Source organism: Jaculus jaculus, chromosome 16, assembly GCF_020740685.1.
Source record: "Jaculus jaculus isolate mJacJac1 chromosome 16, mJacJac1.mat.Y.cur, whole genome shotgun sequence".
Taxonomy (NCBI): domain Eukaryota; kingdom Metazoa; phylum Chordata; class Mammalia; order Rodentia; family Dipodidae; genus Jaculus; species Jaculus jaculus.
This window is the reverse complement of record NC_059117.1, coordinates 53586666-53612117: the sequence shown is the minus strand read 5'-3', so window position 1 is coordinate 53612117 and position 25452 is coordinate 53586666. Positions and strand designations below refer to the sequence as shown.

Below are 25452 nucleotides of genomic sequence, written 5' to 3'. Positions count from 1 at the left end.
TATGGGCCACTTTGTGCATCTGGCTTTATGTCAGTACTGGGGAATCAAACCCAGGCTTTCAATCTTTGCATGCAAGTATCTTTAATCACTGAGCCACCTTTTCAGTTTCAGGAAAAAAAAATTAGATTTGACAGGGATGGGGAGATACTCAGTGGTTTAAGGCACTTGCTTGCAAAGCCTGCCTGTCCAGGTCTGACCCTTGCCTGCTTGGGTTCAATACTCAGTACCCCAGAACTTCAGACATTAAGTAGCGTGTGTCTGAAGTTTGTTTGCTGCGGCAAGAGACCCTGTGCATCCATACACAGCACACACATATGCAGAATCACAATGCAAATAAGTAAGATTTAAAAAATGAGGTTAGTTCTGGATAGCTGGTTTAGTGGGTAAAGTGCTCCCCTGTGAAGGACCCTGGATTGATTCTCCAGTACCCACATAAAACCAAATGCACATAGTGGTACATGTGTCTGGAGTTTTTTTTTGCAGTGGCTAGAGGCCCTGGTGTGCCCATTCTCTGTCTGTCTCTTTCTCTATCTCTCTCAAATAAATAAATAAAATATTTTTTTAGGGCTGGAGAGATGGCTCAGTGGTTAAGCACTTGCCTATGAAGCGTAAGGACACTGGTTCAAGGCTCGATCCTCCAGGACCCACGTTAGCCAGATGCACAAGGGGGCGCACGTGTCTGGAGTTCATTTGCAGTAGCTGGAAGCCCTGGCGCACCCAGTCTCTCTCTCTCTCCCTCTTTCTCTCTCTGTCACACTCAAATAAATAAGTAAAAATATTTTTTAAAATGAGATTATACAATGCTTATCCCATTTAAACTATGCTGATTCACTCTCTGTTGGAGAGTCTGTTCTTTTTCAGAAGGTAGTGAGCCCGGAGGAGATAAATCACCCTTCGCACTTCAGCCAAGCCACAGCGAAATCCACAGAGGACTCCAGGAGACGAGCAAGAGCGCTGCTTCCCTGCTGAACCTGATAACCAGCGCCAGGGTGGAGGAGACAGACCCCGGGGATACTCAACACCTACCACAGCAGAGATCCAGAGGCTCCTGAGAGCCCATCACGGAAGCACACTTAAAATTCACCCAACATGGCCCAGGGAATTTTGTGGAAGAGTGGGCAGAAAGTTGTAAGACACACAGGGTGAAACATCATGCCAGAGGCATTCCTTCCCCCCGAGACAGACAAACAAACAAGCAAAAATCTTGACTGCTGCTCCCACAGCACAAATCCTACAACCCCATGGGAAATGCCTGTAGCCCCACTGAGGAGGGTTCCCAGCGAAACGGGGGCAGGGATGAGGGAAAAGAGGGCACCAACACATGATGTATCCATATGGAACATGTAGTTAATAAAAGAAAGAAAATGAGGTTATACCTGGCTAATCATTTAGAAGACCAGTGTTCTCACTCCTGAACTATCAAGCCATGGCAACTGATTTAGTGAAGAACTATGTTGAACTGAAAACCAGAATCTGAGCCCAGTGTGGCCACGCACACCTTTAATCCTAGTACTTGGTACTTGGGAGGCAGAAGTAGGAGGATCACTGTGAGTTCAAGGCCATCCTGGAGCTATAGAGTGAGTTCCAGGTCACCCTGGGCTGGAGTGAGATCCTACCATGAAACAAGAAAAAAAAACCCAAAAACCTGGATCTGGAAGATATTTTGGAAAAGATCCCAAATTTGAAGCAATTCTAGATTCACAATAAGCATTTTTCTTTTTGTATATTTTACTTATTCATTTATTTGACAGAGAGAGAGAGAGAGAGAGAGAGAGAGAGAGCCAGAGAGAGAGAGAGAAAAGAGAGAGAAAGACTATCAGCACACCAGGGCCTCCTCCTACTACAAATGAATGAACTCCACATGCATGTGCCACTTTGTGCATCTGGCATTTATGTGGGTCCTGGGGAATCGAATCTGGGCCATCAGGTTTTGCAAGCAAGTGCCTTTAACTGCTGAGCCATCTCTCCAGCCCCTCAGTGGCTGAATGGGGCCCAGCTGAATGCATAATGGTCATAGCTGGAGGAATGATGTAATTTTAAAATATTTTCTATTTTTATTTATTTATTTGAGAGCGACAGAGAGAGAAAGAGGCAGATAGGGAGAGAGAGAATGGGCCCTCCAGGGCCTCCAGCCACTGCAAACGAACTCCAGATGCAGGCGCCCCTTGTGCATCTGGCTAATGTGGGTCCTGGGAAATAGACCCTTGAATGGGGGTCGTTAGGCTTCACAGGCAAGCGCTTAACTGCTAAGCCAGGAATGAGGTAATTTTTAATTCAGCATAGCTATGTGGGGAAAGGAAGATGTCAAATTCCAAGGACACCTTCAACACACTGAAGCTACACTAGATATGGCAACGAGCTTGAACTCCAGAGCATTTTGGAAAACCAAAAGTGGCAGGCAAATTATAGGCCCAGCAGTGTTTGTAAAAATCTATGAAACATGTCTGTTTTATGTATTCAAGTTGCTTGAATAAACGTGTTGGAGAGTCAACATTTGTCACATAACTTTTAGGAGGCATGGAGTGGGAGGAAAACAAAGAGGTTGGCATGAGGAGCCGCGAGAGGTCAGGATGATCTCTGGGTGATATTGCTGGGCAGAGACACCCGAGGTGCTGTCGTTTGGAATAAGACTAAACCCGTCAAGGCCGTTACTGAGAGTGACCACGGGCTCAGGTGGAACTTGTCCAGAGGAGACACCTGTTCTTGTAATCATGAAAATATTTAAAAATGCCAAAACTGTAGACGTGAAGCTGGGGTTTTGCATTCCCTGCTGGGCCAGCCTGGGGACATTGATTACCACAGGTCGCGGGTCGTAACAGCGCAGGGGAGGGGGACCAGACTCATTTATTCCTGAGATGGGTTTTGGGATCTGCCAAGCCTGCTTGTGGCATCTGTGTGTATTTCAATGTGTGTGGGTGGGAGTCTTTTAAAAATGTTTATTTTTCGTTTTTCAAGGTAGGGTCTTGCTGTAGCCCAGGTTGATGTGGAATTAGCTCAGGCTGGCCTTGAATTTACAGAGATCCTCCTACCTCAGCCTTCTAAGTGTTGGGATTAAGGGTGTGGCCACCACACCCAGGAGAAAGAGGGGGGGGGGAGAAATAATATGAATGGGAGCACTAGGGTTTCCAGCCACTGCAAAGGAACTCTAGATGCATGCACCACTGTGCATCTGGCTTTATGTGAGTACTGAGGAATTGAACTCAGGTCGTTAGGCTTTATGGGCAAACTCCTTAACCTCTAAGCCATCTCTCCAGCCCTATTCATTTTTTTAAAAATTTTATTTATTTATTTATTTATTTGAGAGTGACAGACACAGAGAGAAAGACAGATAGAGGGAGAGAGAGAGAATGGGCGCGCCAGGGCTTCCAGCCTCTGCAAACGAACTCCAGACACGTGCGCCCCCTTGTGCATCTGGCTAACGTGGGACCTGGGGAACCGAGCCTCGAACCGGGGTCCTTAGGCTTCACAGGCAAGCGCTTAACCGCTAAGCCATCTCTCCAGCCCAGCCCTATTCATTTTTAAATATCACTTACTTGCAAGGAGAGAGAAAGAAAGAGACAGAGAAACAATATGAATGAGAAGGACTCTTGCCACCACAAATGAACTCCAGATACATGTGTTACTTTATACATCTGGCTCCACATATGGATACTGGGGAATTGAACCAGGACTTTTAGGCTTTGCAAGCAAGGACCTTTAGCTGCTGAACCATCTTTCTGGCCCATTAAAATATTTTCTTTTTATTTGTGAAAGAGAAGATAAAGAGAGAGAGAGAGGGAGGGAGGGAGAGAATGGGTGCACCAGAGCTTCTTGCCATTCCAAACAAACTCCAGACACATGTGCCACATCTGGCTTTATGTAGGTCCAAGGAAATCAGGGTTTTAAAACACACACCTTTATTTTTTAAATTTTTTTGTTCATTTTTATTTATTTATTTGAGTGTGACAGAGAGAGAAAGACACACACACACACACACACACACACACACACACAGAGAAAGAGAGAGAGAGACAGAGAGAGAAAGAGTGAGAGAATGGGCACGCCAGGGCTTCCAGCCACTGCAGACGAACACCAGATGCGTGTGCCCCCTTGTGCATCTGGCTAACGTGGGTCCTGGGGAATCGAGCCTCGAACTGGGGTCCTTAGTCTTCACAGGCAAATGCTTAACCGCTAAGCCGCTAAGCCATCTCTCCAGCCCAACACACACCTTTAACCACTGACCCATATCCCCAGCCTGTGCGTTGGGTCGTAAGCATGATTTCACCTTCTGCTTGGCCATTTCTCTGACATGGCTAAGTGGACACTCAGTATGGTACATCAAGTCTGGAAAGGACGTGTAGGTCAGCCATGCTCTGGTGAGCTGAAGGCCGTCTTCCTGCCGGCCAGTACCTCCCCCAGCTCCGGCTGGGCTCTGGCTGAGCTTACTGGGCAGATCGGCGGCATCGGGTGTAGACATGTCCTCCCTGAGGTGGACAGGACCAGGTGTACCTTTGCAGAGAACACCTGGAGCAGTCAGGGCAGCAGGGGGTCTGGGGGCAGCTACTCAGGTACAGTCAAGGCTGAGCACTTGGGCTGAGGACGTAGCTCAGCGGTGGAGAGCTCACCTGTCTGCGGAAGGCTGTGTGCATCCTTGACGTTATGTGGGCTATACAGCAAGGGCCTGGCCCAAACAAAACAATAATAGATGTTTCTATTATTTTCAGAAATGGTATATCACTAGTGAAAAAACACTAGATAACCTCACTGAAAGCATAGAAACTGGCTGGGCATGGTGGCACATGCCTTTAATCCCAGCACTTGGGAGGCAGAGGTAGGAGGATCGCTGTGAGTTTGGGGCCACCCTGAGATTACATAGTTAATTCCAGGTTAGCCTGGGCTAGACTGAGACCCAACCTTGAAAAACAAAACAAAAAGAAGAAGGAGGAGGAGGAAAAGGAGGAGGAGGAAGAGGTGAAAAGGAAGAAGAAACTGGGGCTGGAGAGATGGCTTAGCACTCAAGGCACTTGCCCGTGAGCCTGTGAAGTCTAAAGAACCAGGTTCTATTCTCAAATACACACATAAGTCAAATGCACATGGTGGCCCAGTGCCTTAGAGACTCTAGAGTGCCAATTCTCTCTCTTTCAATAAATAGATAAATAAAAATAAGAATAAAACCGGAAAGAGTAGTTAAAGGAAAAACTAGGGCTGGAGAGATATCTCAGTAGTTATAGGTGCTTGCTTGCAAAACCTGTCAGTCTTGGTTCGCACCCCCAGCACCTACTTAAAACTTATTTACTCTCCCTGTCTTCCTCTTTCTCTGTCTCTATCTTTCTATCAAATAGAGCACAAATGATACAAGAAAAACTATCAAAACAGCTGTTTTTAGTCTATTTATATACTGACTAGCTGAAGGCTCTAATTCTAGCATTGTTTTGCTAACAGATATAAAGTAAATACTCATATGGTTTTGCTGCAAGATTGTACTTCTAGGAAAGCTTTTTAAGAATTTATTTATACCTATGCCAAAAGACTTATATCCATATGGTTATTTACTGAGGCATTGTTTGATTTGACCAAATAGTAGGACAAGAAGGGCTTTAAAAATATTTTTATCATGAGCCAGGCATGGTTGTGTACGCCTTTAATCCCAGCACTCTGGAGGCAGAGGTAGGAGGATCGCTGTGAGTTCAAGGCCACCCTGAGACTCCATAGTGAATTCCAGGTCAGCCTGGGCTAGAGTGAGACCCTACCTCGAAAAAACAAACAAACAAACAAAAAAATTTATTAGAGTCAGGTGTGGTGGTGCACACTTTTAATCCCAGCACTTGGGAAGCAGAGGTAGAAGGATGAGTTCAAGGTCACCCTGAGACTATATAGTGAATTAATTCCAGGTCAGGCTGAGCTGGAGTGAGACCCTACCCTGAAAAAAAATATATTTAGTTGCAGGCAGAGAGAGATACAGATAAGAGAGACAGAGATAATGGGTGTACCAGGGCCTCCAGCTGCTGCAAATGAACTCTAGATGCATGTGCCACCTGGTGCATCTGGCTTTATGTGTGTACTGGGGAATCAAACCAGGGTTGTTAGGCTTTGCAGGCTGGCACCTTAACTGCTGAGCCATCTCACCAGCCCCCAAAGCATTTCTCTTTAAAAAATTAATCTATTAATTTATTTTTTATTTATTTGAGAGAGAGAGAAGGGGGGGAGGAGTGTGCTAGGGCCTCCAGCTACTGCAAATGAACTCAAGATGCATGAGTTACTTTGTGTGTCTGGCTTTATGGGGATACTAGGGAATCTAACCCTGACCATTAGGCTTTGCAGGCAAGTGCCTTAAGTGCTGAGCATCTCTCCAGCCCCCAAAGCATTTCCTATATTAGTTATTTTCCTCATAGCTGTGACCAAATCCTGACAAGAAGAAAATTAAGGGAAAAAGGATTTAGTTTTTAATTAAGTATTTATTTATTTGAGAAAGAAAGAGGCAGATAGAGAAAGAGAGGAAGAAGCAGACAAAGAGAGATACAGAGAGAGGACAGGCATGCCAGGGTTTCGAGGCACTGTAAACGAACACCAGATGCCTGTGTCTCTTCGTGCATCTGGCCTAACATGGGTACTGGGGAATTGAACTGCTTCACAGGCAAGCAACTTAACCACTAAGCCACATCTTCAGCCCAGGGTTTAGTTTCTGAGGGTACAGTCCATCATGTCAGGGAAGGCAGTGCCAGGAGCAGCTCTAGCAGGATTCCTCACACCTCTATGGACCAAGGAATTGAGATGAGATAGGAAATGGGTGAGTTTCTTTTTTTTATTGACAACTTCCATAATTGTAAACAATATCCCATGGTGATTCCCCCTCTCCCCCACCTGTGAAACGCCACTCTCCATCTTATCCCCTCCCCACTCTCAATCAGTCTCTTTTATTTTGATGTCATCATCTTTTTCTCTTATTATGATGGTCTTGTGTAGGTAGTGGCAGGCATTATGAGGTCATGGGAATCCAGGCCTTTTTGTGTCTGGAGGAGCACATTGTAAGGAGTTCTACCCTTCCTTTGGCTCTTACATTCTTTCTGCCACCTCTTCTGCAATGGAACCCGAGCCTTGGAAGGTGTGATAGAGATATTGCAGTGACAAGCATTCTTCTGTTACTTCTCAGCACCATGGGGCCTTCTGAGTCATCCCAAGGTCACTGCCATCTGAAAAGAGAAGCTTCTCTAACCAAAAGTGAAAGTAGCATTAATATGTGGGTATGAACATTTAAAAAAAGCACTTAACAGGCAGTTTGGTGAGCACAGTATATACATTTAGCCAGATAGCAGCAGGTGTTACACCCCTAGGGCTCATGACTACTTCTGTTTTAGGTTTTCAGTATCAGGGATGTATTCCCTCCCATGGAGTGGGTCTCCAGTTAAATTAAAGAGTTGTTGGTTTCCTCCATAACAGACGTGCCACTATCGCACCTGTTGGCCCATTTGGCCTGGCTGGCCAAATTTTAGGCTTGCAGTGTCCACTGTTGAGTATCTTCACTGGTGACTGAAGTGCATGCAGTGTAGTTTTTTCTAGCCTTCTGTCAGCTGGTCTATGTGGAGGAGTTTTCAGCTCAGCCCTAGCAGGATTTTTCAGTGACCTTGCCACCCAGGCATGTGAACTCTTCAGCAATCGGGTCTTACCATCTGTTTCTCATGGGAAGCCAAGGACCTTGACAATAGCCTATAATGTTTTGGAGGTAACAGGGACCTCCTTGGCCAACAACTCACTGGAAGGTATCCCATTACTGGCACTGAAAATTTTCTAGTAACAATCTATGGCTTCTGGATGTGCCATTATCCAAAAAAAGTAGGTTTTCATATGTCTTATTCAGAATATACTAAATTTTGATTGACCCTCCCTCACCCTTCTTTTACTCAATCTCTTCCCCTAGCCTTGCATAGACCATTCCACACCCTATAATCTGTACTTTTACTTACATATATATAATACCATCCCCTTAAGTCCTTCTCTCTCCTCCCTCTGTTATGGCCTTTTTTTTTTTTTTTTTTTTAAATTTTTTAGCTTACTGGCCTCTACTACCAACTTTTGGTCCCAGTTCACACACAAGTCTATACATTTGTAGCTAGGATCCACATATGAGAGAGAACATGTGACATTTGGCTTTCTGGGACTGGGTAACCTCACTTAATATAATCCTTTTGAGATCCATCCATTTCCCTGCAAATTTCTTTTCTTTTTTTTTTTTTTTTGCTGCTGAATAGAACTCAACTGTGTAAATGTACCACATCTTTATTATCTATTCATCTGTTGAGGGACATATAGTCTGGTTCCATTTCCTAGCTATTGTGAATAGAGCAGCAATAAACATGATTGAGCAAGTATCTCTAAGGTAGCATTTTTATCAATCTCAAGAACCTCCACACTGATTTCCACAATGGCTGTTTGTGGTGGTTTGATTCAGGTGTCCCCCATAAACTTAGGTGTTCTGAATGCTAGGTTCCCAGCTAATAGAGATTTGGGAATCAACATCTCCTGGAGGCAGTGTGTATTGTTGGGGGCTGGCTTATGGGTATTATAGCCAGTTTCCCCATGCCAGTGTTTGGCACAATCTTCTGTTGCTATTGACCACCTGATGTTGGCCAGGGTGTGATGTCTACCCTCTGCTCATGCCATTGTTTTCCCTGCCATAAGGGAACTTCCTACTTGAGCCTGTAAGGCATAATAAACCTCCCCCCCCCCACTGACAAGCTGCTCTGGGTTGAGTGATTTCTATCAGCAGCAATGTGATCCTGACTGTAAGAGTAGAGTGGTACCAGGAGTGGGGTTGCTGCCTGACACCTGACTGTGTGGCTTTGGCCTTTTGGAGCTGATTTTCAGGAGGAATGTGGAAGGATTTGAAGCCTTGGCATAAGAGATGCCTTGCAGTGCTGTAAGTACAGCTTGATGGACTATTCTGGTCAGAGTTGAAAGATCTGAATGCAGTAAGAACTATGGACTGTGAGGTTTGGCTTATGTGGGTGAGAAAGAACTTTGCTTGGACTGGGATAGCTGTTTGTGTGAGAGCCTTGCTGTTATGCCCGTGTCCTGAGAAGTTGTGCAGGGTTGCTTTGAGTAGAAATGAACTAGTGTGTGCAGAGGGATATGGCACAGAAAAAAATGGAATCTTTGGGCCTAAACTGCTGCCTATTCGCCTGCGAATTGAGTGGTTACAACCTTTGAAGTTGTGCCAGTTGACCTGCACTGGAGCAATAGGAAGAATGTAGGCTCTTTTGAAGGCGCCAGAGTGCTCAAGGAGTGTCCTGTTCTTCAAAGTCTGCTTTATTCCCTCTGGATTAACAAATTGGCACCATACCTGGTATTGTGGAGTATAAAAAATGCAGGAAGGAGAGGGTCATTGAATTTTCAACACAGTCTTGTGTTTTGAAAATGGCCATGGGCAGTGTGAAGCAGGTTTTCTGGATGCCTGAATGGATACTCAATGGGGCCATGAGGATGAATCATGGATTGCAGTGGAGACCCAGGAGAGATGCCAGGATCACAAGATGGCTGCTAAGGAAGGCTGCCAGCCCCAGATGAAGTTTTCCAGGACTTTGAGTAGCCTAGCTAGAGGGAAGGAATTTGAATTCCAGAGACTTGTGGCTGGTTAGAATTATTGGACTTAGAGATTTGTCACTGACTAGAGTTGTTGGACTTGGGGCTACAGAATCTGATGTTTGCCCTGGTTGTCTTAAATCTTGTATTGGTTGAATATTTCTTTGCTATGCCCAGTGCCATCTTTTGCAGTGTGAACGTTTATTCTGTGTCATTATGGTTTTGGGGGGATTTTTTGGTATTATGGCTCAGTTAGAAGATCTTGGACTGTGGGGATGTTTGAACATCATTGGGATAGATAAAAACTATGGGGACTTTTAAAGTTGGACTGAATGCATTATATTTTACATCATGTATGAATATCAGTTTATGGGTGCCAGGGGCAGAATGTGGTGGTTTGATTCGGGTGTCCCCCATAACCTTAGGTGTTCTGAATGCTAGGTTCCCAGCTGATGGAGATTTGGGAATTAATGTCTCCTGGAGGCAGTGTATTGTTGGGGGCTGGCTTATGGGTGTTATAGATAGTTTGCCCATGCCAGTGTTTGGCACACCCTTCTGTTGCTATTTTCCACCTGATGTTGGCCAGGGGGTGATGTCCACCCTCTGCCCATGCCATTGTTTTCCCTGCCATCATGGAGCTGCCCCATCGAGCATGTAAACCAAAATAAACCTCATTTTTTCCCCCACAAGCTGCTGTGGGTTGGGTGATTTCTACTAGCAATTCAAACCTGACTGCAACACTGTACCAGACTACATTCCCACCAACAGTGTAGAAGGGTTCCCCTTTTTCCACATCTTTGCCAACATTTACTGTCATTAATTTTCTTGATGATAGCCATTTTGACAGGAGTGAGATGGAATCTCAAAGTAGTTTTAATTTGCATTTCACTGATGGCTAAGAATGTAGAACACTTTTTAAGATGTTATTATGCCATCTGTATTTTTTCTTTTGAGACCTCTCTATTTAGTTCCATAGCCCAGTTTTTAATTGGGTTGTTAGATTTCTTATTGTTTTGTTTCTTGAGTTCTTTGTATATTCTGGATATTAATCCTCTGTTAAATGTGTAGCTGGCAAAGATTTTCTCCCATTCTGCAGCTTGTCTCTTTGCTTTATTCAGTGTCCTTTGCTGTCCAAAAGCTTTGTAATTTCATGATATCCCAGTGGTTGATTAGTGGCTTTATTTCCTGAGCCACTGGGGTTGTATTCAGAAAGTCATTGCCTATGCCAATATGTTGAAGGGTTTCCCCTACTTTTTCCTCTAGTAGTTTCAGAGTCTCAGGTCTGATATTACAGTCCCTGATCCTTTTGGACTTGACTCTTGTGCATGGAGAGAGACAAGGATCTATTTTCCTCCTTCTACATATAGATATTTCATTTCCCCAGCACAACTTGTTGAGGAGGCTGTGTTTTTTCCATTGAATATTTTTGGCATTTTTGTCAAAAATCAGATAGCTGTAGCTGCTTGGATTAACATCTGGGTCCTCTATTCTTTTTTTTTTTCGAGGTAGGGTCTCACTCTGGCTCAGGCTGACCTGGAATTCACTCTGTAGTCTCAGGGTGGCCTCGAACTCTTGGTGATCCTCCTACCTCTGCCTCCTGAGTGCTGGGATTATCTACATGTCTATCTTGGTGCCAGTATCTCTTGTTTTAACTGTTATTTGAGTAAGGTTCATTTTTTCCTGTTTTCTCATGTGTGTGCTTTGTTTTCTCTTCAGTGTGTAGGATTCTTTCATTGTTTTCTGTAGAGCTGGCTAAGTTGTCATAAATTCCTTTAGCTTGTTTTTGTTATAGAATGTCCTTATTTCTCCATCAATTTGAATAGATAGCTTTGTTTGACAGTTGTTATCTTTCAGAACTTGGAATATATCATTCTAAGCCCTTCTGACTTTTAAAGTTTGTGTTGAGTGATCTGTTATTATCCTGATTGGGTTACCTTTATAGGTGACTTGCTTTTTCTCTCTAACTGCTTTCAATATATTTTCTTTGGTTTGCATGTTTAGTAGTTAAATTATAACATGGGGAGGAGAGGTTCTTTCCAGATTTTTTTCTCTGTTGGGTGTTCTAAGAGCTTCCTGTATCTGCATTGGCATTTATTTCCCAATTTGGGGAATTTTTTCTTTTATTGTTTTGTTTAAGAGGCCTACTATGCCTTTGGAGTGAATCTCTGAGGGAGAAATGGGAGATGTGGCAGCGGGTGGCTAAGGAAACAGCAGAGGAAGTGTGGCTCAGTCCCCGTGGTGGTGCTGGTAAGAGTAGCAGTAACAGGCAAGACCACCACACATGCACCACCACCTCGCTCTACGCACTGAGGCCAGGGCTGCATCATGAGATCCTGTCACAACCAGCGAACAGCCAACCAACCAATTAAACGATACAAGTGCCCTGAAACTGGTTGGTCATTTTGTTTTATTTATTTATTTTTAAATTTTTTAAATTTATTTATTTGAGAGCGACAGACACAGAGAGAAAGACAGATAGAGGGAGAGAGAGAGAATGGGCGCGCCAGGGCTTCCAGCCTCTGCAAACGAACTCCAGACGCGTGCGCCCCCTTGTGCATCTGGCTAACGTGGGACGTGGGGAACCGAGCCTCGAACCGGGGTCCTTAGGCTTCACAGGCAAGCGCTTAACCGCTAAGCCATCTCTCCAGCCCCGTTTTGTTTTATTTTTATCTTAACATTTATTTATTTACTTGAGACAGAGAGAAAATGGGTGAGCCAGGGCTTCCTAACGCTGCAGATGAGCTTTAGACACATGCACCACTCTGTGCACCTGCTTTTATGTGGGTTCTGGGGTCTCAATCCCAGCTTGTCAGACTTTGCAAGCAAGTGCCTTTAACCACTGAGCCACCTCTCCAGCCCTCAGTGGTTATTTTTTTAAAGAAAAAAAATATATATGTGCACAGATTTTTATCTTTATTTACTTACTTGCAAGGAGAAAGAGAGAGGAGAGAGAAAGAATGGGCATACCCGGCCTTGAGCTGCTGCAAACGAACTCCAGACACATGTGCTGCTTTGTGCATCTGCCTTTATACTGGGGATTGAGCCAGGGTCATTAGACCTTGTTTTAAATTTTTATTTTTAGTTTTTGCTTTTTGAGGCAGGGTCTCACTCTAGCTCAGGCTGACCTGGAATTCACTATGTAGTCTCAGGGTGGCCTCAAACTTATGGTGATCCTCCTACCTCTGCCTCCTGAGTGCTGGGATTAAAGGCGTGCGCCACCACACCCAGCTCTGGGTCATTAGACTTTGAAGGCAAGTGCCCTAATTGCTGAGCCATCTTTCCAGTCTCTCATTGGTTATTTTATAAATATTTATTTATTTATTTGGCAGAGAAAAAGAGAGAGAGAGAGAGAGAGAGAGAGAGAGAGAGAGAGAGAGAGAGAGAATGGGCACACCAGGGCCTCCAGCCACTGCAAACAAACTTCAGACGTGTGTGCCACCTTGTGCATCTGGCTAAGGTGGGTCCTGGGGAACTGAAGATGGGTCCTTTGGCTTTGCAGGAAAATGCCTTAACCACTAAGCCAATCCTCCAGCCCATCGTTGGTCATTTTAAAATGGAGATATTATTGAAACTCCTGAGTGCATGGTACTTGTCCCCTGCTCTTTGAAATGATAAGTGTACTTTTCCAGTAATATAACGATCCCAAATTTGCTTGCTAACCTGGTAAAAACTAAAATCAACTGATCTCTACAATGTTTATATGGTGAAACTTAAGTTAGTGAATAAATTAATATAGTGAATAAATTATAGATGAGTTGAAACTTAATAAATTAATAACACCTCAATGTAATACACCTTCTAATGTGTGCAGGAAGGAGTGTTTCAGTTGTTAAATGATCACAGTTAAATGAATTAAAACAAAATAAATTTAAAAAATGCTCCATTATTCATTAGCGTACTTCAGTACCTCATTAATCTCTTTTAGATCACTCAGGCCCATAAGTGCCTTTTGTCAAAAACTGATAAAGTGTTAGAAATTGCTTTCATCCCCAAGAGTCAACTGAACAGGGAAAACTTCTTAAGGCATTAAGGTCAGGTCTGTTGGGCATGAAGGAGCTATCTTTGCCTGAAACTGTTCTTTCTTTTTCTCTTTAATTAATTAATTAATTTATGAAAGAGAGAGAGAGAGAGAATATGGATGTGCCAGGGCTGCTAGCTGCTGCAAACAAACTCCAGATGCATGTGCCATCATACTTATCTGGCTTATGTGGATTTTGGGGAACCAAACCTGGGTCCTTAGGCTTGGCAGGCAAGTGACTTAACTGCTAAGCCATCTCTCCAGCTTCTTTAAAATTTCTTATTTTAAAAGAGATTGATTTTTATGAGAGAGAGAGAGAGAGAGAGGAAGAGAGAGAGAGAAAGAGAGAGGGAAAACAGTACACTAGGGCTTCAAGCCACTGCAAACAAACTCCAGCCACAAGCGCCACCATGTGCATCTGGCTTATGTGGGACCTGGAGAATCAAACCTGGGTCCTTAGGCTTAGGTAGGGTCATGCTCTAGGCCAGGCTGATCTGGAATTCACTATGTAGTCTCAGGGTGGCCTTAAACTCATAGCGATCCTCCTACCTCTGCCTCCCGAGTGCTGGGATTTCAGCCTGGATTTCCTGTTTATCCAAAGGGCTCTTAAAAAATGAGAAAATCACTAAAAAAAAAAAAAAAAAAAAAGAGAATCCCAGCTGGGCATGGTGGTGCACACCTTTAATCCCAGCACTCGGGAGGCATAGGTAGGAGGATCGCTGTGAGTTTGAGGTTTCCCTGAGACTACAGAGTGTATTCCAGGTTAGCCTCGGCTAGAGGGAGACCCTACCTTGAACCCCCTTCCCCCAAAATGAGACAACCAGGAATTAGGAGATTGGTTAGTTAATAAAGTGCTTATCACATAAGCATGAGGACCTGAGTTTGGGTTCCTACCACTCAGTAAATGTTATACACGGTGACCCACTCTTATAAACACAATGCTGGGAAGGTGGAGACAGAAGGACTCCCCAGAGCATTCTGGTAATCTAGCTGAATTAGTGACCTCCAGGTTTTGCAGTGTTTGTGGACAAACATCTGACCAGAAGCAGCTTATGGGTGAAAAGGGTTTATTTAGGCTTACAGGATCAAGGGAAACACCATCCGTCAATGGTGGAGGAAGTTGGCTCATTTCCATAGATCGCAGCAGAGAGACACCAGCAAACAGGCAGCGAACGCAACCAACCAGAGCTCAAGCCGGCTCTGCACACACCGAAGGGCTGGCCTGCAGGTCACCCTCAGTGTGCCACTAGCAGGGCTCTGTGCACTGGAGGAGACTCAAGTCGCAGGTTCAATCTTTTTTTTTTTGTTTGTTTGTTTCATTTTTAATTATTTATTTCAGAGCAAGAGAGAGAGAAAGAGGGAGAGAGAGAGAGAAATAGAGAGAAACAGAGAGAGAATGGGTGCACCAGGGCCCTCCAGCCACTGCAAATGAACTCCAGGTGCATGTGCCACCTTGTGCATCTGGCTTACGTGGGCATGTGCCAGGGCTGCTAGCTGCTACAAACAAACCCCAGAAACAAACCTGTGGATACTGGGGTATTGACCCTTGAACCGGAGTCCTTAGGCTTCACAAGCAAGCACTTAGCCACTAAGCTGTCTCTCCAGCCTACAAGCTCAATCTTATGAAAAGAAAAATGGGGCTGGAGAGATGGCTTAGTGGTTAAGGTGCTTGCTTGCAAAGCCCAAGGATCCAGGTTTGATTCCCCAGTACCCACGTAAGCCAGATGCACAGGGTGGTACATACATCTGGAGTTCATTTGCAGGGGCTAGAACCCCTGGCATGCCCATTCTCTCTCTCTCTGTCAAATAAATAAATAAATTTAAAAATGCCTGAATCTATGGGACCACATATTCAAACTACCACAATGAGAGACCTGACTCAAAAAGAAAAAGAAGGAGAGTGATTGAGTAAGAGAATTAGCATTAACCTCTGGCCTCTACCAACACAGGCACACTTGTACCTGCGCAACATCCCCTGTGGAGGTATGAAAGCTACATGTCCCCATAGGCTCATGTGTTTCAAATACTTGGTCCCCAGCTGGAAGCACTTTGGGAAAGTTGTGGGGCCTTTGGGAGGGGGAGCCTTGCTGGAGGAGGTGTGTTGCTGCGATTAGGCTTTGGGGTAATATAGCCCAGTTCCAATCCCAGCACTGTGAGGAGTTCCTTTCTGCTAATGTGGAGATGTGAGCCAAGCTTCCCACTCACACTTCCCCTCAAAACTATAAGATGAGGGCTGGAGGGATGGCTTGGCAGTTAAGGCATTTACTTGCAAAGCCAAACAACCCAGGTTCGATTCCCCAGGACCCATGTTAGCCAGCTACACAAGGGGGCGCATGTGTCTGGAGTTTGTTTGCAGTGGCTGGAGGCCCTGGCATGCCCATTCTCTCTCTCTCTCCCTCTTTCTCTGTTAAATAAATAAATAATATAAAAAAATCCCTGTAAGCTGAGTGCAGGAGAGATTGCTTAGTGGTTAATGCACTTGCCTGTGAAGCCTAAGGACCCAGGTCCCACAGTACCCACATAAGCCAGAGGCACAAGGTGGCACCTGTGTCTGGAATTTGTTTGCAGTTGTTGGAGGCCCTGGTACACCACTTTTTCTGTCTCAAGTAAACAAAAATAAATAAACAGTAAAAAACCCTGTAATCTGAAATAAACCCTTTCCTCCCATGAGCTGTTCTGGCTGAATGTTTTGTCCCAGCAACAGAAAGGTAACGTTGACACCCCAGTTCTCTCTCTCTCCCTCTCTCTCTTTGTCCTTCTCTCTCTCACACACTTGGGAGACACATCAATGGGCTACCTTGAGTAATTCAGAGTGAATTCCAGGTCAGTCTGGGCTACACTGAGACCCTACCTTAACAAACAAGTAAACAAAAGGATTGTTATAGCCTTGGTGTGAAGATTCCTTACAAGCTCTTGTGTGTGGTGTTTTGGTAGGTTTTAGAGCCTTAGTGACTGGGGAGGTGTAGCTGGTCGTAGGAAGGAAGACCCTGAGGCTTACACCTGCCCCTGCTTCTGGTCTCCTTTTATGCCTCTGTCACAGCCTAGAGCTGCCCGCGGAGGCTTGCACCTTACTTCCAGACGGGACCCTTGCCGAGGCCCTCAGCCACCGGGTCAGATTCCTTTTATGAGCAGGCCCAGTACGCAACTGTGATGGTGAAACCCTTAGGCTGGGCATGCACGCACCTTAACCACTGAGCATCTCTCCAGCCCCAGAATCACCCATTTTTAGAGGCCCAGTTCTGATTGAATGACAGCTGGAAGTCCAAATAGCGGGGACATGTTGGCATCTGCGATTCCCTGTGTAACGTAAGCTGAGAAGGCGCTGTGGGAACGGTAATGTCCACCTCTTTTGTAGCTGCTCCCCACACAGCATCCATCAACACCTCCAGCTTCATTAGATCCCCAGGAGAGGTACTCCTGTCTCCTTAGGATACAGCTCTCAGGGCCAAGTGGTTCTCTGACTAGTGAAGCAGCCCTTCTTGCTGGCCACTTGCAGATAGCTTGCTGGAAGAAAGCCAAACTAGGGCAGAGAGGCGGGGACGCACTAGGCAAACTGTGCCTGAACCTGGATGGGCTTTGCAGAAATGAGAGCAAACAATTTCCTCTTCCTCGTAAGCCACACTGAGATGCTTTGTGGTTTTTCCCCAGAGAGCTCTTTTTTCTTTTTCTTTCTGGTACTGGGGGATTAAGCCAGGATTTTATGATGATGGGGAAACACTTTGTATTGATCAAAATCAATTTTTTTTGAGGAAATCATTGTGGGGCTGGAGAGATTGCTCAGTGGTTAAGGCACTTGCCTGCAAAGTCTAATGACCTGGGTTCAATTCCCCAGTACCCACATAAAGCCGGATACACAACGTGTGCAGTGCATACATCTGGAGATTGTTTGTAGTGGCTGGAGGCCCTGACACACACAGTCTCTCTCTTCTCTTTGTTTGCAAACAAACAAATAAACAAACATTTAAAAAAGAAATCAAAGCTGGGTATGGTGGTGCACGCCTTTAATCCCATGACTCGGGAGCCAGAGGTATGAGGATTGCTGTGAGTTCGAGACCACCCTGCGAGTACATAGTTAATTCCAGGTCAGCCTGGGCCAGAGTAAGACCCTACCTTGAAAAAAAGAAAGGAAGAAAGAAAAAGGAAGAAATGTGAACTACGAGAGGGTTTATTTTGGCTTCCAGACTTGAGGAGAAGCTCCATGATGGCAGGGAAAACATAGCATGAGCAGAGAGTGGACATCACTCCCTGGCCAACAAGAAGTGGACAATAGCAACAGGAGAGTGTGCCAAGCACTGTCAAGAGGAAGCTGGCTGCAACACATATAAGCCCGCCCCCAACAATACATTACCTCCAGAAGGATCCAACTCCCAAATTGCCACCAGCTGGTACGTAGCATTCAGAACATGCGAGTTTACAGAGGACACCTGAATCAAACCACCACCGTCATCTAGTCATCTACCAGTGTTGATTACTATGGTTTTTCCATTCTAAGACACTGAATGCAGCATGGGCCATTCAATATTGGATTTATTATTTAGATTTTATATTTAGATTTAGATTACATTTAGATTTCATATTGGAAAATGCAGAGATATGTTTTTAGATTCATCCCATTTCAGGAATATTAAATATGAATAATAAGTGTCAGGATGATGCAACTCAAAAATCTAAGCAGTATTTTAAACTGTAGGAGCTGAAGATATCTTCAGATGAAAACAGGACTTTACGGGAAGACTGGGAGAGGGGAAATGAAGCAGAGTGGAAAGTTTAATATTTATTTATTTGAGAGACAGAGAGACACACACACAGAGAATGGGTGCGCCAGGGCCTCAGCCACTGAAAGCGACCTTCAGATGCATGGGCCACCTTCGGCATCTGCAAACGACCCTATGTGTCCCTCGAGGTTCACTTTGTGTGGCTTTTAGGTAAATCCTCCAAATTGCAGATAATTTCCCTCTTCTAGCTTCTTTCTTATCTTATTCTTTATTAATTAAAAAAGTGTGTATCAGACTGTGGAGATGGCTCCGTTGTGAAGGCACTTGCCTGCAAAGCCTAATCACCTGGGTTTGTTTCCCCAGTGCCCACGTCAAGGCAGCTGTGTAAAGTGCAGCGTGCATCGGGAGTTTGTTTGCAGTGGCTGGAGGCCCTGCTGAGTCTGTACTCACCCTCTCTCTCTACTTGAAAATAAACAAAATATAAACAAAGTCTATCATAAATTGTTGATCATAAGTTGTTTCTTCTGGCCATTATGGGTGCTCTATAAATTGACATAAATCAAAATGGTATGCTGGACAATTCTGAGAAAAAAAATTCTTTTTTGTTTGTTTGTTTTTTTGAGGTAGGCTCTCACTCTAGCCCAGGCTGACCTGGAATTTAGTCTCAGGGTGGTCTTGAACTCATGGTGATCCTCCTAACTCTGCCTGCTGAGTGCTGGGATTAAAGGTGCGTGCCACCATGCTTGGCTGAGAAAATATTCTTAAAATACTGTTTTTTTGAAGCAAGACCTAATTCAATTAGGATTCTTTTTTTCTTTTATTAATTAATGAATGAATTATTTATTTCTTTTGGTTTTTTGAGATAGGGTCTCACTCTGGCCCAGACTGACCTGGAATTAACTATGTAGTCTCACGGTGGCCTCGAACTCATGGTGATCCTCCTGCCTTTGCCTCCCAAGTGCTGGGATTAAAGGCGTGCACCACCACACCTGGCTTATTTTTTTAAATTGTTGTCAACTTCCATAATTATAGACAATAAACCATGATAATTGTCTTCTCCCACTTTTCCCTTTACAACTCCACTTTCTATCACATCCCCTTCCTTTCTCCACCAGTCTCTCTTTAATTTTGATATCATCAGCTTTTCCTCCTATTATGATGGTCTTGTGTAGGCAGTGCCAGGCACTGTGAGGTCATAGATATGCAGGCCATTTTGTATCTAGAAGAGTGCACTGTAAGGAGTCCTACCTTCCTTTGGCTCTTACATTCTTTCTGTCACCTCTTCTGCAATGGACCCTGAGCCTTGGAAGGTGTGATAAAGATATTGCAGTGCTGAGCACTCCTCTGTCACTTTTTCCAAGCACTATGGTGTCTTTTGAGTCATCCCAGAGGTCACTGCCATTTGAAGAGAAGCTTCTCTAACCAAAAGTGAGAGTAGCATTAACATACGGGTATAAACATTAAGTGAAGTGCTTTCTGGGTAGTTTGGTGAGCATAATATATGCATTTAGCCAGACACCAGCAGGTGTTACACCCCCAGGGTTCATGACTTCTCCCATCACAGGGTGTTCAGTATCAGGCATGTATTCCCTCCTTTGAAGCAGGCTCCAGTCCACTATTGCACCTGTTGGCTCATTTGGCCTGGCTGACCAAACTTAAGGCTTGCAGTGTCCACAGTTGTTTATCTCCACTGATGACTTCTCTCTCTCTTCCATGGCTCTGCATGCAGCGTAGCTTTTCCCAGCTTTCTGTTAGTTGGTTTTTAGCTCAGCTCCAGCAAGATTACTCAGTGACCTCGCAGTCCAATAGAATTCTTAAAAAAAATTATTTATTTATTTGCAAGTAGAGAGGGAGAAACAGAGAGAATGGATGTACTGGGAACTCCAGCCCCTGCAGATCAACTCCAGATGCATATGCCACTTTGTGTTTGAATGAGGATTGTTAAGCTTTGCAGGCAAGTGCCTTAACCACTGAGCAATCTCTCCACCCCCCTTAATTAGAATCCTAATTCTAATTATTCTATCATTCTTCTAGCCACCCATCCATTCATACCTTTACATTTCCCCAAGGACATAGGGTGGCTTGTAGGAAATACATAGAGTTTTACAAACCATATTCTTTCTAATTTTTGGGTGTTTTTTTTTTTTTTTTTTTTCCAGGTTGGGTCTCACTCTGGCCCAGGCTGACCTGGAATTCACTCTGTAGTCTCAGCCTGACCTTGAACTCACAGCAATCCTCCTACCTCTGCCTCCTGAGTGCTGGGATTAAAGGCGTGCGCCACCACGCCCAGCTGGTTGTTTGGTTTTTTGAGGTAGGATTTCACTCTAGCTCAGGCTGTTCTGGAATTCACTATGTAAATTATTTTTTAGCATTTTATTTATTTATTTAATTAAGGGAGAGAGAGAGAGAGAGAGAGAGAGAGAAAATGGGCACACCAGGGCCTCTAGCCACTGCAAGTGAACTCCAGTCCCCATATTCTTTTTAAGAAATATTTATTTATTTATTTGCAAGGAGAGGGCTAGAGAGATTGCTCAGCAGTTAATGTGCTTTTCTGCAAAACCAAAGGTTGCAGGTTTAAGTCCCCAGGACCCACATAAGCCAGATGCACAACGTGGCACATGCGTCTAGAGTTTATTTGCAGCAGCTAGAGGCCCTGGTGTGCTCATTCTCTTTTTCTTTCTCTGTATGCCTCTGTCTCTCTCTAATAAATAAAAATCAAATATTTGCAAGGAGAGAGAGAGAGAGAGAGAGAGAGAGAGACAGAGACAGAGAGAGACAGAAACAGAGAGAGACAGAGACAGAGAGAAGAGGAGCACTGTTGCCTCTAGCTGCTGCAAATAAACTCCAGACCCATGTGTTCCTTTGTGCATCTGGCTTTATGTGGGTCCTGGGGAATCAAACCTGGATCCTTAGGCTTCACAGGCAAACACCTTAACCTCTAAGCCATCTCTTCAGCCTTCCAAATCTTATTGTAAAATGCTAATATATGCGATGATAAAACTGCTTCATGTTCAAATTTGTCTGTCCTTCTGGGGATGTGGTGATTTGAATGTAAAATGTCCCCATCCCATCCCCGTCTCTCCCCCCCCCATGGACTCATGTACTCATGTATTTGAATCCTTAATCACTACTTGGTAGTACACCTCAAGACTGGAGAACCTTCAGGAAGCGGAGCCGCACCTGCGGCAGGAGGCAGTGTGTCACTGGGGGCGGGTCTTAAGCTTGGCCCAGCCCAGCCCCTCTTGCCATTCTCCCTTTCTCTGCCTCCTATCTGCTGACGTGCAGGTCTGACCCTTGAACCCTGCTCCGACCCCCTCTCCCCACCGTGATGACTTCCTTTCTCAACTGTAAGCCCCAAATAAACCCTTCCCTTCCTTCAGCTACTTCTGTTTGAATATTTTGTCCTGGCAATGATAAAGTAACCAAAACAGGGGAAATCCCTGAAAATTCAATACAAAGTGAGTATTGGGGGGTGACATAGGGCTATAATTAATATGCATTATTTTCTAATTGCATTTTATTTTATTATTTATTTATTTACTTATTTTTGGTTTTTTGAGGTAGGGTTTCACTCTAGTTCAGGTTGACCTGGAATTCATTCTATATTCTCAGGGTGGCCTCGAACTCATGGCGACCCTCCTACCTCTGCCTCCCAAGTGCTGGGATTAAAGGTGTGCGCCACCACGCCCAGCTTGTTCTGTTCTGTTCTGTTCTGTTCTGTTCTGTTCTGTTCTGTTCTGTTCTGTTCTGTTCTGTTCTGTTCTGTTCTGTTCTGTTCTATTCTATTCTATTCTATTCTATTCTATTCTATTCTATTCTATTCTATTCTATTCTATTCTATTCTATTCTATTCTATTCTATTCTATTCTATTCTATTCTATTCTATTCTATTCTGAGGTAGGGTCTCCCACCAGCCCACACTGACCTGGAATTCAGTATGCAGTCCCGGGCCTCAAAGTCACAGTGATCCTCTTACTTCTGCCTTCGGGCCTTTGGTGCTGCACTGGGACTGCTGAGCCATCCAGCCACGTGGACTGAGCAGTTACTGGCTTCCTTGACTCTTGGGTCTACAGACTGCCGTAAGCTAGCTAACTAGTCTCAGGGTGAACTTGAACTCACAGTGATCCTCCTAAGTCTGTCTCCTGAGTGCTGGGATTAAAAGCATGCACCACCATGCCCAGCTAGACACCCCAGACCCCCCCCCTTTTTTTTTTGAGGCAGGGTCTCACTCTAGCTCAGGCTGATCTGGAATTCACTATGTAGTCTCAGGATGGCCTCAGACTCACGATGATCCTTCTTCCTCTGCCTCCTGAGTGCTGGGTAAATCCTATTTTTAAGACAAATCATTCTATAGGTTCTAGGGTTAAAGGCATGTGCCACCATGCCCAGTCTAAGTGCACTTTAAAGGTATGCGTTTTGGACTGGAGTGATGGCTCAGCAGTTAAGGTGCATGCCTGCAAATCCCAAAAGGAGTATGTTTTAGTGACTTTTCTCAGTGCTGTGACAAAATGCCTGACAAGGAGCAGCTTAAGGAAGGAATAAGTTATTTTGGATGACAGATCCAGGAGCCATAACCCATGGTGACAGAGACGGCAGCGTGGCCGGAGCAGAGGCAGCTGGTGACATTGCACGTGCAGTTAGACAGGAGAGATAAGTAGAGGGCTGGAGAGATGCTCAGCAGTTAAGGCACTTGCCTGCAAAGCCTAACAATCAGGGTTTGATTCCCCAGTATCCACGCAAGGCCACACCAAAGTGGTGCATGCATCTGGAGTCCATTTGCAGCGGCTGGATGCTCTGGCACAACCATCCTCTCTGTCTCCCTTTTTCTTTTTACCTACTCCAGACCCCTAGCTCATGGAATGGTGTTGCCACCGTTTAAGTGTCTTCCCACCTTAATTATGTAATCTAGAAACTCACAGATATGTCCAGGGGTTTATCTTCTAGGTGAATCTAGATCCTGTCACCCTGATATTAACCATCGCAGACTGCTTTCATAGTGTATCTTTTCACATATATAGGAGCGAATATTATAGCAAGGCCAGTCCAAGAACTGCCTAATTAGTTATAAAAATAACTTCAGTAGCAGGAATAACTAAAACATAGCAAATTGTACCAAAAGGAAAAAAGAAACATACAATTAAGTCTCATATGATTAATCAGTTAAATTTACATGTGACCTTGTTGGGTGTCCAAGACCAAGAGAAACAGTTCACTAAAAAATTCCCACTATATGGAAAGAAAAAGAATATAGCATTATTTTTTGTGGGACAATACATTGCTACTAAGTCATGACAAGCAGGTCCTAGCTAGTTCACATGAAGCCTCTGGATCTTTTTTATTTATTTATCTGAGAGATTGAGAGGGAAGGAGAGAGAGAGGGAGAGAGGGAGAGACAGAAAGAGAGGAATGGGTGTGCCAGGTCCTCTAGCCACTGCAAACAAACTCCAGACACGTGCACTGCCATTTGCCTCTGGCTTTACTTGGGTTCTGGGGATTCAAACCTGGGATCTTAGGCATTGCAATAAGCACCTAAACTGGTAAGTCATCTCTCTAGCTCACCTTTGGATCTTTTTGATAGCTTTTCCTTTTTATTTTTTACCTATTTTTTTTTTTTTATTGACAACTTCTATACTTTCAGACAATAAACCATGATATTTCTCTCCCTTCCCCCATTTTCACCTTCACAACTCGGCTCTTCATCATATCCCCTCCCTCTCTCCAGTAGTCTCTCAGGTCTCATTCTGTAGCCCAGTTGGGACTTGAACTCACAGCAGTCCTCTTGCCTCACGTGTGAATTAGGAGTATGAGTCACCATCACGCCTGGCTTTCTTTGGTAGTTTTTATTTCTTTTTTTTTTAAATTTTTATTAGCATTTTCCATGATTATAAAAAAAAATCCCATGTTAATTCCCTCCCTCCCCCCCACTTTCCCCTTTGAAATATTTAGTTTTTTTTTTTAAAAAAACACTTTTTATTGACAACTTCTATACATACAGACAACAAACCATGGTATTTCCCTTCCCTCCCCCACTTTCTCCCTCATAGCTCTGCTCTCTGTCATAGCCCCTCCCTCTCTCCCTTGGTCTCTCTTTTAATTTGATGTCATCATCATTTTCTCCTATTCTGAGGGTTTTGTGTGGGTATTGCTAGGCACTGTGAGGTCTTGGATATCGAGGACAAATTCTGCCTGGGCAGTTGTATATAAGGAGTGGTACCCTTCCTTTGGCTCTTACATTCTTTCCATCACCTCTTCTGCAATGGACCCTGAGCCTTGGAGGGTGTGAGATGTTTCAGTGCTGGACACTCCTCCGTCCCTTCTTCTCAGCACTATGTTGCCTTTTGGGTCATCCCAGTGGTCATCGCCATCTGAAAAGAGAAGCTTCTCTAACCAGAAGTGGGAGTAGCATTAATAGATGAGTATGAACATTAAGTGTAGTGCTTTCTGTACAATTTGGTGAGAGTAATAAATGAATTTATCCAGACAAGAGCAGGCTTTATGCCCCTAAGGCTCATGACCTCCCCTGCCATAGGCTTTTGATTAGGGTTTCAGTACCAGGCACGTATTCCCTCCCATAGAGCGGGCCTTCAGTCCAGTTAGAGAGCAGTTGGTTTCTCCCAGAGCAGACACACCACTGTTGCACTCGTTCAGACATTTGGCCTGTCTGGCCAAACTTGAGGTTTCCAGTGTCCACTGTTTTCACTGCTGATGATTTCTGTCTCCCATAAGGCTGCATACAGTGCAGCTTTTTCCAGCTTTCAGTTGGCTGGGCTACAGGGAGAAGGTTTTCTGGTCAGCACCAGCTTGATTTCTCAGTGACTCTGCTGCTCAGGCATGTGAAGTCTTCAGCAATAAGGTCTTAACATCTCTTTCTCACAGGAAACTAAAGGCCTTGGCAATAACTTACAATGTTTTGGGGGCAACAGGGACCTCTCTGGCCAACAACTCACTGGAAGGTATCCCATCCTTGGCACTGAAAATTTATTTAAAAAATTACTTATTTCATTTATTTATTTGAGAGAGAGAGAAAGAGGGAGGGAGGGAGAAAGAGAAAGAGAGGTGGGGGGGAGAATGGGTGTGTCAGGGTCTCCAAGCATTGCAAATGTACTCCAGATGCATGTACCACTTGGTGTATGTGGCTTTACATTGGCTCTGGGCAACCAAACC

General features: G+C 44.5%; 1 pseudogene; it reads left to right on the top strand.

Annotated features, from left to right (window-relative positions):
* The first annotated feature begins 4309 nt into the window (after positions 1 to 4309).
* LOC101599962 overlaps positions 4310 to 25452 on the top strand; it is a 73131-nt pseudogene continuing 51988 nt past the window's right edge.